Source organism: Hylobates moloch, unplaced genomic scaffold (assembly GCF_009828535.3).
Source record: "Hylobates moloch isolate HMO894 unplaced genomic scaffold, HMol_V3 SCAFFOLD_7, whole genome shotgun sequence".
In the NCBI taxonomy this organism is placed as follows: domain Eukaryota; kingdom Metazoa; phylum Chordata; class Mammalia; order Primates; family Hylobatidae; genus Hylobates; species Hylobates moloch.
The window spans coordinates 56,578,259-56,589,514 of NW_026652282.1; the positions used below are offsets into that span (position 1 = coordinate 56,578,259).

The following is an 11,256-nucleotide window of genomic DNA, read 5'->3' on the forward strand; positions in this document are numbered from 1 at the left end:
TTTCTTTCTTTCTTTCTTTCTTTCTTTCTTTCTTTCTTTCTTTCTTTCTTCTTTCTTCTTCTTTTTTCTCTTACCCTCTCTTTCTCCCCTTCCTTCCTTCCTTCCTTCCTTCCTTCCTTTTTTGAGACAGGGTCTTGCTCTATTACCCCGAGTGGAGTGGAATGGTGCTATCTTGGCTCATTGCATCGTTGACCTCCCAAGCTCAAGTGATCCTCCCACCTCAGCCTCCCAATTATCGGGACTACAGGCACACACCACCACAGCCAGGTAACTTTTTGTATTTTTAGTAGACGGGGTTTTACCATGTTGCCCAGACTGGTCTTGAACTCCTGGCCTCAAGCGATCTACCTGCCTCAGCCTCCCAAAGTGCTGGGATTCCAGGCGTGAGCCACTGCACCCAGCCCGTGAAATGCAGTTTCTTCTGTGCCTGCCCTCAGTGAGTGAGCTCTGGAGGCAGGTGCTCTGGATTTGTGCTGTGGTTCTGTCACTAACCCCAACTTTCACAGTGACTTAACTTTTCCGTGCCTTGCTTTCCTGCTGGTAAAATATCAGCAGTTACAGTACTGATTCATGGGGTTGCTGTGATGCACCCCAAATAGTGTCTGGTACATAGTAAATGTTCAGTATTTATTACCACTATTACTACTGCTCCCAACCCTACTACTGCACTCACTACTACTACCATTTTAACTTAAGGATGTATGAAGCTATTTCCTGGATAGGCTTCCAGAAGTGGATATTCCTCATATATGATTGCCAGCCTAAAGGCTGTGAACTAGCCTCCTCTTCTCCAATTTTCTCGTGCCTAGGACTCACCTGGGGATCTCATTAAAATGCAGGTTCTGATTCAGCAGATCTAGGGTGGGGCTAGAGACCCTGCACTGCTAATGAGCTCCCAGGTAGTAATGACACTGCTGGTCCAGGGACCACACTTTCTATAGTAGCCCTCGCCAATATTAACTACCAAAGACAGCCACTGTCTATTGAAAACCCAGTAAGCGGCAGGTCCTGTGGAAGTGCTCCATATGCGTTATCTCCTTGAATCCTTGCATCAGCCCTGAAGGGTATGTATTTTCATCCCTATTTTACAGATAAGAAAACTGAGGCTCAGATAAATCAAGTGACTTTCCCAAAGTTACACAGCTTGGAAGAGACAGGCTTTGAACTCAGACCAGGCTGACTCCCAACCCCTATTTTTTTCCATTCTTGCAAACAGCCTCCCTGTGGTGTGGCAGACCCCAGAGGATGTCTGTCCCCCCACAGAGAGAGGACTGCAACACAGCACCTGAAGTGATAGCAAAAATCACTCTCTGGGCACAGCTCTGTAACATATCCAAAGCACTTGCCTGCCCACCACAGGCCTGGTAAACAGGCAGGGCAAGGACCTGGATCCCTGTTGAAGCTGGTGAGGACTGAGAGCTGTTGGGGTGGGTGTAAGGGCATGCAGAGGGTAGAGGAAGGCCCTGGCCTGGATTCGCCAAGGGATGGCCCATGACCCAGGAGCTATTCCTCATCTCTGTATGCTCAGGAATCCTCCAAGGTTACAGACTCAGGGCCACTGAATGTCACTGGCCCAAAGCCCAAGATGCTGAGGTCTCAACCCAAGGACCCATTTTATGCACTGGGGGCAGGACAGCAAGCCAGCAAGAAGCCCCTGTGTTCTCACTGGCTTCTTACCATGAGGTAAGCCCTCAGCCTCAGCGGAGAGAGCCTGTTGCTTCTGGCAGCTCTGTGGTTCAGGGCTGCTGTGTCCCAGCCAAGCCTAGAGACATCCTCACACCTTCTGGCTCCCTGATTATGCCCATTCCTTTTCCTGACTAGGCCCATAACAACCTGTTTTCACACAGTGCATAAGACGATAAACATGTGCTACTCTCTTGGGTCTTTCCTCGGTCTCCTAACGGGACCATGGATCTGTTGGGTGTCTGAGAGACAGGTTTCTGGGGTCTGAGATTCCCCTGGAATTGTAGGCAAAACCATAGGGGGATGTGACATTTTCGGAATGGCTATTTGTAGCTTTTACTATTCATCTGCTGATTTAGCAAATATTGATTGAATGCTTATTTTGTGTGGGGCACTGAGTTGGGCACTAGGAGTACAGTGATGAGCGAAACAGAGAACGCTGCCTCCAGGAAGCTTCCAGTCCAGGGGGCAGTCAGTGAACAAGTAAGCAAACCAATAATATCTACACATAAGGACAGATAGTGATGCTGGGTTCTGTCTAGTCCAGTGTCACTCGCTACATAAACAGGCACTGCTAACATTTTTGAAGGGATGCCTGAGTGAGGGCCAGGGTGAGGGAGGGGCAGGGCCTGCCAAAGGTCAGACCCCCAAAACAGACCCTCAGGCTTCAGGGCATGCATGTGGACCATCGCATGCATGAAATGTTTAAGTGGGCATGGAGCTAATCAACAGAGCTGCAGAAGAGAATGATCACCTTGGGCCTGGCATGTTTTTTGGTGACCAAAAAAGCCACCCCCACCTCCATTCCTATACTGAGCTTATCCATTTCCAACACAGATTGCTCATGGGGGAACCTCACCCCACACCCCTCTTACCCCAAAGGCAGCTGTTCTCCCTCTAGCCTGCTGGGTGGGCTCTGGACCTTCCTCGGGCCTCACTCTTGAGAAGGTCCAGCTGGTGGGTCCAGCCGGGGATTTCAAGGACGATGGGGCCCATCTGGAGGGAGCTTGGAGTGAGCCAGAGGGGCCAGTAGGGAGGAAAAGCCCCTTGGGAACAGAAGACTGGGCTGGGGGAACTCTCTCAGAATGATGCAAAGAAGAAAAGGAAAGGCCAGGAACCTGGGTTGGCATTCATGAGAGCGTTGTGAGGCCTGAAAGAACTCTGAGAGGTCACCTTCACTCACCCCACCTTCAACTAGGACGCACTTCCACTGTATATGAATCTGTGTCAGTGTGCAGTTTCTAAAGACTCCTGGCTGGCGAGTGAGCCCTCTCCCTGCCCGCTGTGCCTTAGCACTCTTCTCTTTCTTCTCTGGTGGCTCCTGTGGCCCAGACACCGGGCACTGTGTGGGGAAAGGTAAAGAGTGGATCCACAGCTGAAGAAGTCCTCTCTCTGTTCTAGAGGACTTCAGTCTCAAGCAGGAGACAAAGCCTACAGAATTTTCTTGGATACAATGTGGTCAGTGCTTTCGGTCTTCTGAGGAGGGAGAATTATGTCTGTGGAGGGTGGGGTGAGGGGACCAGCAGGGAGAGTAAGGAAAGGCCTCCCAGAGGAGGCATCAAGAAGAAGTGAGAGGCTCTATGGGCAGAAGGCCATCCCAAGCTTCCAGAGAGCTGCCTGCTCTGGTCAAATCCCCATTCAGATGTTCAAGTCCCGTCTACCATGTTTCAGCCAAATGCTTGCCCAGCCTCTCCTTTCCCACTTCCCGAAGCAGGGAGCTCATTCCCTCTCAGGACAGAGATCATTTCAGGACAGGCCTAACTCTAAGAAGTTGCTTCCTTTTTTTTTTTTTTTTTTTTTTATCTTTTTGAGATGGAGTCTCACTCTGTTGCCCAGGCTGGAGCGCAGTGGCACAATCTCGGCTCACTACAACCTCCGCCTCCTGGGTTCAAGCAATTCTTCTGTCTCAGCCTCCTGAGTAGCTGGGACTACAGAGGCATGCCACCACACCAGGCTAATTTTTGTATTTTTAGTAGAGACGGGGTTTCACCATATTGGTCAGGCTGGTCTCAAACTCCTGACCTCAGGTGATCCACCTGCCTCAGCCTCTCAAAGTGCTGGGATTACAGGCGTGAGCCACAGTGCCCGGCCCAAAAGTTGCTTTCTCCAGCTTTTGGGCTGAACTCTGTCTCTTTGTGGCTTCCATCCATTGGTCACAGTGCTGCCTCTGGGCACCACCTAAGCTCTGTCTTCTCCCTCTGCCCTCCAACAGCCTCTTAGAGGTCTGAAGCATCACCATAGCCATAACCCCTGAGTCTTCTCCAAGCAAAACAACTCCACTTCCTTCAACTGTTCCTCATGAGACCAGGGCCCCCGCTTTCTCCACGGCATGCTTTTGCCTCCCTGGTCATGCTCCAGTGTGACTCTGGTACCCTTAATATGTGGCACACAGAGCTGACACCATATTCCAGGGCAGTCTGTCACCTCCTTGTTCTTGAAACTTCACTTCTATACTGCCTACAGATGCAGCTGAAGGTTCCACGGATGTATTTGGTCAGACCATGCATATGACAGTCACCTCCTCAGCTCTGCTCCTTGCCCTCTCACCTGGTTCCCCCTTGCCAGCCTACATTTGAGGACTGGATTCAAGAGCAAGACCTAACATTTCTCCCCGTCATATTTACTTTGTAAGCTTCAGCCCCTCCTAGTCTGTCAGGAATGGGAATGTTTTTGAAAACAGACTCTGAAAGCCAATGAGATGTGCTCCTCCTGCCCACAGTTGGACCCAGCCTCCATATTTGATCAGTGAGCAGCCACGTCCGCACATGTGCCATGAGGCATTTGTCTGCAAATTCATCCGGAGACCTTGACAGATGCCTGGAGGTCAGAAATCAGCCTCCTCTATGCTGCCATGTGGCCCCAGGAGCCTGAAGGAAACACCAAGTACATCTAGAAGTTGATGGTTGACCGATGGGAGAGGGGGCAAGATGCCAGTCACTCAGCCAGCCAACCTTCCCTGAAGATTGTTGGAGGCTCCAAGTGACATAGGGGATAATGCAGAGAACATTCAGAGACATCATCTACTGCCTGTGCCCTCTGGAAGTTTCTAGTCTCACAAAAAGGAAGACCAGGGAGGCCCTTAAGACAACAGAGTAGGCTGAATAATATCCCCCAAAGATATCAGGTCCTAATCCCTGGAACCTGTAAAAGTTACCTGATTTGGAAAAATGATCTTGGCAGATGTGATCAAGTTAAGGGTTTCTAAATGCAATCACATACGAGGGAGGCAGAGGAGACTTGACATAGACAGAAAAAGAAAAGAAAAGACCACGTGACCATAGAGGCAGAGATTGGAGTGAAGTGGCTACAAGCCAAGGAATGCCGGCAGCCACAGAAGCTGGAAAAGACAAGGACCAGATTCTCCCCTAGAGCCTCTGGAAGGAGCATGGCCCCATCAACACCTTGATTTTGGCCCAGTGATACTGGCTTTAGACGTCTAGCCTCCAGATCCGTGAGAGAATACATTTTTGTTTTCTTCAGCCACTAAGTTTGTGTCCATTGTTACAGAAGCCACAGGAAACTGAGATAGGTAATGATGGAGGTCCACAGGCAGGTGAGGGGCCCGGACCACGACCAAGGTGGGCCAGGCAACTGATGGCCATAAATCTTAGGCAAGGCTTCCTGGAAGAGACAGGGCTCCCCGGGCTGTGACAATTGAGCAGATCAGGCCTGGTGTGGCCAGAGATCACTGAGACTGCAGAAGTGAAGGGGGGTGGTGTGTATGTGAAAAGGCCACATCCTGCCAAGTTGCCACTTTACGTTCCTCCCAGGGGAAAATGAGCAGAACCCTGCATCGCCAGCAGGGTGGCCCTTGGTCATGCTGCAAAAAGCCAAGATGTGGGGTCAGACAGACCTGGTTCTAGCACCACTGCATACTGGTGCCTGCTGCCTCCCTGAGCCTCAGTCTCCCCATCAGCAAAATGGGGATGATAATATTGGTGTAATTTCCAAGGATATTTTCTCATTTTCCGGCTTTCCCTTGTTGTCGCATTTCTTCTTTAAGCTAGATGTTCATAGGCAAGAGGAGGGCTGCTGCTTTTAAATGAAGGGATGCCAGGGGGGCATGGAAATGCCAAGACCCCCCTCCTCGGGATGAGGCAGGGATTGGGCAAAACAGTAGCTGGCTCTGATTCTGTGCACACTGAAGGCCAGTGCCCTCCCTGCTTGCCTCCAAGAGCTGCCCTGCCAGGGCAGGTGCCCCTACCTCCCCAGAGGGCCTGTCTCCTCCCTCCTGACGTCTGCCAGCCCAGCTCCCAGGCAGCCTCAGGAAGGCATGGAGGAGAGTCGAGCTTGGCTATTTATAACATGGGATGTGATAAACACTTCCAAGAGATATTTCCCGATAGACCAAATTCAACAGAGATTACATAAGCAATTAGATCTTCTGAGCTCTGTGCTATCTTTTTGCACGGAGGCTGCCAAAAGCATGTGTGAGCAAGTCTTTCTTTATAGTCATACATTTATACTTTATGAGAATGTAATTGAAATGTTTCAGGTGAGCAAGCCCACCCTCCCTCCCTGCTCCACGACTCACCGTCTCCCTCCAGCTGCCACAGGCTGGGTAGGGGACCTCGGGGCCTCTTCTTCTCAGCCAGCTGTATGTTCCTGGCCAAACTTCTGCCCCTCTCTGCACAAATACAGGGCTAGACAAGCTGGCATCTTGAAGGATGTTGGGAGATTTGAGGACTCCCGTGCCAGGGGCTGTGGGAAGAAGAGCACTAGGCAGGGAGCCCCAAGCCTGAACTGAAGCCTTACTGCCCCCACTGACTTGCTGAGTGGCCTCAGGCAGGACTCTTGCTCATTCTGTACCTTGTTTTTCCTTCTGTACAATGGGGAGAACAACACCGAGACCACAGTGCTGTCATAAGAATTCTGTGAGAATGTATATGTAAAGCTCCCAGCCTGGTCTATGGTAGGTGCTCAAGACATTCTGAATCCTAGGGTCCCTTTCCTCTCTCTGGTCCACCATGGGCACAGAGGACGGTTAGTAAGGAGTTTGGCTCCTGGTTCATGTGGCCTACCCTCACTGGTCTCACCTTCCTCCTATGTCACTCGCGTCTCCCCAAGTGCAGACGTTGCTTTCTCATTTATCAGGCTGCGGTGGGCCTTAACAGTGGGAGTTGTCTCTTGCTAAGGGTGAGAGCTGTCTACTTTCGACAAGGGTCACACCTCCACCTCTTCCTGGCCCAAGTGCCAAGACTCAAGCTGATCCTCAGGTGCTGGCCCTTCCCACCGCAGCAGGATCTTTTGTCTGTCAAAATGTGCAGGTCCAAATCCCCCAAAGCCTTACAGCCAGCAGCCCCTGGGTCCTGGCTCTCATAAGTTTAGCTGTCATGACTTGGCACACAGTGGCCCAGCAGGCCTGCCTGCCCACTTTGTCCATGGGGAACTGGGCAGGATAGCTGGCTGGCAACAGCCCAAGGTGGCTGGGGTGCTGAGAGGAGGCCTGACCCTAATTGTCCTCTCCTTCCTCAGCTCTGGTTGTTCTCTTCACGCACCCTGAGCTCCTGCCACACTCAGTTGCTTACTCTGTTCTTCCCACCTCCAGGCCTTTGCCTGTGCTGGTCCCTCAGCCTCTGCTCCATCTCCATGTAATAGGTGCCTACTCATCATACAGGTCCCAGTCCAAATACTGACCTACTCTGCAAAGGCAATGATCTCCAAGATCTGCACTCCCAGGGGCTTAGTGTGTCACCCTCTCCTGGTATCAGGGTGTGCTGTGGGTCTATGCTCTCTGTGGTCCCCTGTGGCTAGCCTGGAGCACCTAGCTCAGAGGAGATGCCCTGGGGCATTTTGGGCAGTAGGATCAGGGTGGTCAGTATCGGGGACAGTGAGGCAGGTGGAATCTCTTCCCCCAAGGCCAAGCAGACATGGGCCAGCACAGCTGGCGGCTCCTTTCAGTGGAAGAAATGGAAGCAAGGGGTTGAGGGAGGGTGGAGCCTCTTAAAGCTAAGATGTGACTTTAAAGGTATTCAGCAAGCACTCAGAGAAGGTTATTGTGGGACCCCTGGAAATACTTCTGCTGTGTAAGTGGCAAGGGATCTGTTTTAATGTGGTGGACAGAAAACTGGCCCCGGAATCAGAAGACCACCATGCAACCAGCGATGTGATCTTGGCCAAGTCACCTGTTCTGACTCTCAGTTTCTTCATTGTACAATGGGATAGGAATCCCTACCTTACGTGGCTGTCTCAAGAAGTAAATGATAGCATGTGAACACTAGTCGGGACCCAAACAAACCACCATTTCCCTTCCCCACCAGGCCCCCCAGGGAGCTCACAATGTATCTGGGGGCCTTATCCAGTAGAGTCCAAGTAGATTCCTAAGTGTTGAGGGCCTCAAAGTTGAGTAATGAGTTCTTTTTTTGTTGTTGTTTGTTTTTTGTGACAGGGTCTTGCTCTGTCGCCCAGGCTGGAGTGCAATGGTGTGATCTCCACTCACTGCAACCTCCGCCTCCCAGGTTCAAGTGATTCTCCTGCCTCAGCCTCCCGAGTAGCTGGGATTACAGGCGCCTGCTACCATGCCCAGCTAATTTGTTGTATTTTTGGTAGAGACAGGGTTTCACCATGTTGGCCAGGCTGGTCTTGAACTCCTGACCTCAGGTGATCCACCCACCTCAGCCTCCCAAAGTGCAGGAATTACAGGTGTGAGCCAGCACACTCGGCCGAGTAATGAGTTCTTAAAGGGACATCTTATGAGGACAGAAGTCACGGGAGTGAGGATAAATGACTACAGCATAGATGCAGGTAAGACAACAGGAAGAATTCTCAAATGATGAGGACTTGGAACCAAGAAACTTTTAGAAAGGAAAGATCCTGTAAGGAATTGACATCTGAGCTCAAATCTGTATGACATGAAGGACCTGGCCATGAGAAGTGGAGCAAGTGTGTTCCAGACAGAGGGAACAGCAATGCAAAGGCCCTGAGGCAGGAACCAGCTTGTAGGTTCGGGGCACAGAAGAGATGAGTGTAATTGGAACAGAGTGAGTAAGGGGAAAGTGATCCCAGATGAGGCCAGTGGTATCAGCAGGGGCCACTCTGGAGAGCCTTGTAGGCCACGGATAAGGACTTCACGTTTTCCTCTGAGTGACATCAGAAGCCTTGGGAGGGTTGTGAGGAGGGGAGTAACGTGACAGACTTAGGACTGTCACAAATCATTCAGCTTTTGTGTGACTAACAGTTGGGAAGGGACAAGCCTAGAAGCAGGGAAGCTGAGAAAAGGTTGCTGATCCAGGCCAGAGGTGAGAGTGACCTGGACAAGGATGGCTGCAGTGGAGGTGTGGGGAAAAGATTGGGTCTGTGATTTATTTACAGGTAAAGAAAGAATACTTACACTGGGCACGGTGGCTCACACCTGTAGTCTCAGCACCTTGGGAGACTGAAGTGGGTGGATCACTTAAGGTCAGGAGTTCAGACCAGCCCAGACAACATGGCGAAATCCCGTCTCTACCAAAAATACAAAAATTAGTGGGCATGGTGGTGTGTGCTTGTAGTCCCAGCTACTCGGGAGGCTTAGGCGGGAGGACCACCTGAGCAGCAGAGGTTACAGTGAGCCGAGATGGGAGTACTGCACTCCAGTCTGGGTGACAGAGTGAGGCCCTGCCTCAAAAAAAAAAGAAAAAAGAGAGAACAAAGAATGCTTACTTGGCATCTATTATATGTGCATCTGTCATCTCACTGAATCCTCCCAACTGCCCTGTGAAGTCAAGCTCATTTACCTCCACTGAACTGAGGAGGAAATTTAGGCTCAGACAGGCAAGTGGCTTGCCCAAAGTCACACAGCAAAGTGTCAGACTAGGACTAGGAGCCAGGTCTGTGTGATTCCAAAGCTTACATGCTTTCCATGACACCGTGACTGGGGCCTGGGCTAGGTCCTGCTTTCCCCGACATCAGCTCTCTGAAGAGGAGTTTCTTGCCACTGCTATGTTCTAAACCCGGCCTGGAGCCCTGTTCAGCCCATCTGATTCTCCTCCCTCACTCCTGAGACCAGCCTTCATGTCTTCATCTGTAAAATGCAGGGACAGCCCATTGTCACTATGGCAATGTGAGGGCTAAATGAGATGGGATGAGATAGCAAAAGCTCCCCGTCTAGCGTCTGGCACACTCCCTTCCCTCTTCTCTCTTAGCAGCAGGACTCACCTGTGGCCTAGATGCCCAGCAAGCTGCCCCCGCTGCCCTGGTGCTCCCTTCCCCACCCAGTTCCCCACTCAGAAGCCAGCACCCCTAGGCAGGGCCCTGTCAGGCACATGCTCTCCCTTGTTCTCGCTGTCCATTCCTCGGGGCTCAGGCAGATGGGATGAGTCCTGTCCTGCAAGAAGGATGCAGAAGCAGGAAGAAAAGCTCATTTCCTCTGGCATGATGTTTTTTATCCCCACCAAAAACAAACATAACTGACACTCACTCTGTGGGGCCCAAGCCCCTCTGGGGAAACAGAGAGGGAGCAAAATATCCATCCCATGCCTTTCCTCGCCACATCCCAACTCTCCTGCCACAAAGCCTCAAGAATACTTCAAACCAAAAGGAAGCAATGGCTTGCTCTCGGCGCAGCACTCTTACGGTACATCTGGAGAATCTCAGGCTCAGGAAAAAGGGACTTGGCCAAGAGCACACAGCTACTTAACAGTGGCACCAGAAATGAAATCCTCGTCTTCACTCCCAGAAGTGTGCCTTTGCCTCTCGTCGTGACCACACGGCAGCCCGCAGGTACCTGGCATGTGAGCCCATGTGCCCCCCACTAGCTTCCACTATTCTATGCAAGGGCCACGCAAGAGGGATTGGTGGGGGGGTGTCTATGTTCAGCATCTCTTACAAGCCCCTGACCCTTGCTCCCTGTTCCCAGGACAGAGGTTCCATCCTGGGTCACCCCAGAGTAAGGACTCATTCCCCAAGCTGCGTGGATCAAGGGCCCAGGAATGGAGGCCACTACCGTTCTCTTGCCTCAGCCACCCACCTCCATCCCTGGAGGCTGGCTTCTCCCCAGATTACCTGGCACCCGCTATGCCCCCTCTTGGCAGCCCCATCATTGACCCCAACCCAGACCCTCTCCTACTCAAGCCAGGAAGAGCAGGAGGGCACACAGAGGCCATGAGGAAACTCGTGCTGAGCCGGCCTTTGGGGACCTCACATTGGTGAGCAAGAAAGGGGCCATGGCCTCTGGGGGTGAGAGAGCCAGCACGGGATTATGGGCTCCTCGCTCGGAAATGATTGGTCGTGACAAGCTCACTGCAGGAACAAAGCCATGTGAAATTGACCTCATCACCAGCGATCAGATCAGATTGTTTAGTGTGAGGGGAATGTGAGGGGGTGTTCAGCTAGGCCATGACCTAGTTAGGGCCTTAAAGAGGCAGAGCAGCTGCCCCACTCCGGGGAGACAGAGGCAAGAGGCCTCCCAGGGGAAGCCCCCACTGAGCTGCAGGTAGAGGAAGACTCATTCCCATGCAGGCCTTTCAGCATCTCCAGAGGGTAGCTGAGCACCTGCGCTAGGGTCTAGCCTCAGGGGACTAAGGGACAGTGATAGAGGGGCCCAGGGTAAGAAGCATGGGCAGCGTTCCTATACTTGTCCAGGGAGATTAATGA

The 11,256-nt window shown here is 51.8% G+C and overlaps 1 long non-coding RNA gene across 1 annotated transcript in view; it reads left to right on the forward strand.

Annotated features, from left to right (window-relative positions):
* LOC116811324 (uncharacterized) overlaps window positions 1-5,165 on the forward strand; it is a 30,545-nt gene extending 25,380 nt beyond the window's left edge. Inside the window, exons 4-5 of the long non-coding RNA XR_004370454.1 lie at window positions 131-267; window positions 3,496-5,165. This is a non-coding gene — a long non-coding RNA (uncharacterized LOC116811324). The remainder of the gene's footprint in view (window positions 1-130; window positions 268-3,495) is intronic.
* The last annotated feature ends 6,091 nt before the right edge of the window (window positions 5,166-11,256 follow it).